Raw genomic sequence first — 3,340 nt, forward strand, 5'->3', positions numbered from 1 at the left:
AGGCTGGGGCAGCTGTCACAGCCTGGAACCTGGGACCTGGCATTTGGAAGCCTTGGCAGAGGGACGGCTGCTCATGTCCTCGGACCTGGGCCTTCCTTTCTGCCACTTGTAAGATGCAGAGGGCAGGGTGGACGGCAGCAAGTCCACCCTGGGGCTTCCTTTTCCGCTCGTGGCGACGATGTGTCTGGTGTTCCTGCATCCATACGAGGCTCTGATAGAAAAAGGACAGGAGGGAGGTTGTCCAACTCGAGAAGGGGGGACTGCGGGCGAATATCTCTCCCATGACCCACGTGCACCCTTTCAAAGCATGTCCAGGGGGCAGCCTCACAGGACATCGCATCTGAGCAGGAAGATTCCAGGATTCACTGTTGCACTCACTGGTATGCCAGGGTCCCAGAGCAGGGCCAGGGGGCCGCCCACCTTCCATGGCCAGATGAGGATCTGCTTTGTCCCCTGGGTGGCTGCAAGGTGGCTGAAAGGCCAGTGGGATTTGAGCAGCCTGTCCATCATCATCTCACTTGGTCGGTGGGGCTGGTAGTGGGCAGAGACCTCCAGGACAGAGGAGGCTCTGCCCACGGCCACACCTGGGGGTCACCCGACCCCTGCCTTTCTCTGTGCTAGCCACAGGGGATCTGATTTTTATACTCCATCAAAAATACAGTAGAACCTCCATGGCTGACCACTTGCCTGCACTGACCACCTCCTTAAGTTGACCTAATTGTCATAGGCAGGACAGACACAAGTGTGTATCAGTACAGTGGGTCTAGTTCCTTATGTCAACCACCTCCATCTGGCGACCAGTTTGTGACAGTCCCTTGGCTGGTCACCTTATAGAAGTTCTACTGGATTATGAGATTAACACATGGAAATGGCAAAAACCAAATAAAAGACTCAGAGCCCCGCTGCCCCCCCCCTTTCTTTCACCCTTGTAGACACATCCAGGCCCTTTTCTCCAGGATGGGCTTGTCCTGATCCTGCTATTTCAGCCCCCAGAGAACAAACACCTGCACCCTGCCAGCTTTGGCAAATGTGGACAGTTTTATCTACTTGCTTCAGATTATTTTAAAAGAAAATTAAATTTACAGATACATGTATAGCCAGGAGTGAATGGATTTTTAGGGCTCAAAATATATGTAAAATTTGGAGGTACTTTGAATAGTAATAAAAATTATAAACCCTAACTAGACATGAAAATAAATATTTATTTGGAGTGAGAAAAAAATCACAAAATCCAATATATTTTTTAAAAGCTGATCCTTCGCAATGAACAGTAGCAAAAAAAAAAAAAAAAAAAAAAAAAAAACTGATGCCTGCAGTAACCATCGCCAAATGGAAGAAAAACACATAAAATTTGATTAAGTCCCCCTGGCAGACGTCCATAAAACTCTTTCCTCTACCTTTGGCTGCTACTTTTTGATTACTGCTTCTTATGAAACTGAGTTCAAAGTTCATTTTTCATCGCCAAATGTCAGGATGCATAAAATATGCACTTGTCCTGGGTCTGCTATGGGCTTTTGCCCCATAAACAAGAAATCTGATCATTTCTGCTTAGTGCAATAGCCATCAACCAAGTGCGAAGCTGTAGAGGCCTTTATGGCAGGACCAAGTACGTTTGGGACAGAGAGGACTTTGTCTCCACTGACACTGGCTGAGTCCCACTCACAGTCGGGCACCGGGGGCTCGGGGCACTGAGCACAGCAGCCTCCCTTCTGGCTTCACACAGAAGGAAACCTGCCTCTCCTTCCCTTCCCACTGACTTAGCTTCACATCTTGTTGTGATCTGCAACCCAGCACCGTGGGGCCATGACACCAGGTGCGCCAGCACAGGTAGGAATGTTCCCGACAACCGGGGAGATTACCCCGGGAAGGCCAGGAGCTCAGCCCCATGTCAGTGTGGCTGTGAGCATCAGCTAGCCCCACTAAATGCAAATGGACCCACGGCCCTACTGGAACCACCATTTCTCGCTGTTGGTGCCAACACCTTGGTTCTTGTTTCCTCCTGACTGAGAATGAAGCCATGAGATGGTTTCAAAGCAACAAGCAGCCAAGTTTATCAAAGCAAAAGTTTACTGTTAAGGGGGTTAGGAACGGCACGGTTCAAGTGGACGGTGGCGGTGGGGCCTGCGTCGGCCTTTCCTCTGCCGGCCTGACCTCCCGCACCATGTCGTCTTCTCCTTTTCTTCCTGACCAGCGGAGATGTGATCTTCCTGCCGTCAGGAGGGGGAATTTCTTACTTTCTATGATGAGGCTGTGTCGTAGCACTCAAGCCCGCCGGGCAGGAGGCAAACTGCGTTGTTTCTGTTATGTCTCTGTGACACGCGTGGCCACCCTTGTTATGGGTACGGTATGTTCCCTGACATCCCATCTGCTCACGCCGTTCGCTTTCATCTTCTCTCTGCTCATGCTTCACTTTTCTTTGGCTGACATTCTGTGACACTTGGGTGCCCCTTATCTTTCATTGTCACAGTATGTTCTCTTACTCAATGTCCCCTCTGTTCGCACTGCCGTGCTGTGCTTCTCTGCTCACGTCTCACCTCCCCACCTACACTAACACCATGGAAGGAGACAGCTGTGGCCAGCTGCACACAATCCTGGGACCGTGGGAGCTCCAGCTCGTGGGTAGAAAGGGCCCCTGCAGGGACACTTCAGGGTCCAAGGGAGGCAGCAGAATCACCAAGTCCAGGGCATGCTGCTTCCACACACACACCCCAGCTGTTGCCCTGGCTCTGTGGGACGCCTGCACAGGGGGCAAGGGCTGGGGCACCTGCCCCTGCTGCGCTTACAGTCAGACTGCGGAGTGTGTCCAATACCTCTTCCCTTCCTCACTGCTGTCCGGGCCTCCTCATCCATCGGTCGCCTTTTCATATCCTTTGCCTACTTTCTCCTTCATATTGTTCATCTGCTCTAAATCATCTGAAACTCTGCAGCTACACGTGGCAACATTCCCTCCAGCTCCCCACCCCCCGCCCCCATCTCTGCCTCTGTACAGAACTACCTTCTACATAACTTTAGGACTAGCTCCAGGTCACAGAGGTTATCACCCCACGTTTTCAGGTTTTTAAAGTTTTCCTTTTCATATTTTAAGCCTGTTAATCCACCTGATATTAATTGTGTGTGGTGTGAGGTAGGGAGCTAAATCTATGTCTTTACCATATGGATTAAAACTTCCATTTATGTAATATTTTATTTAATATTTCCCCTCAAACATCTTTGCCACCTGTTCTAGTTCTGTTTCCAGTTCTGTTTCCAATGTGTTTCTGGGCACTCCCTCTCCTGTCCTATTGATCTGTTTAGTCCCATGACAAAACCTCACCTTAATTCCAATGACTGGCTCGGCGCC

The sequence above is a fragment of the Otolemur garnettii genome, unplaced genomic scaffold, assembly GCF_000181295.1.
Source record: "Otolemur garnettii isolate 467f Iridium unplaced genomic scaffold, OtoGar3 scaffold00087, whole genome shotgun sequence".
Classification (NCBI taxonomy): domain Eukaryota; kingdom Metazoa; phylum Chordata; class Mammalia; order Primates; family Galagidae; genus Otolemur; species Otolemur garnettii.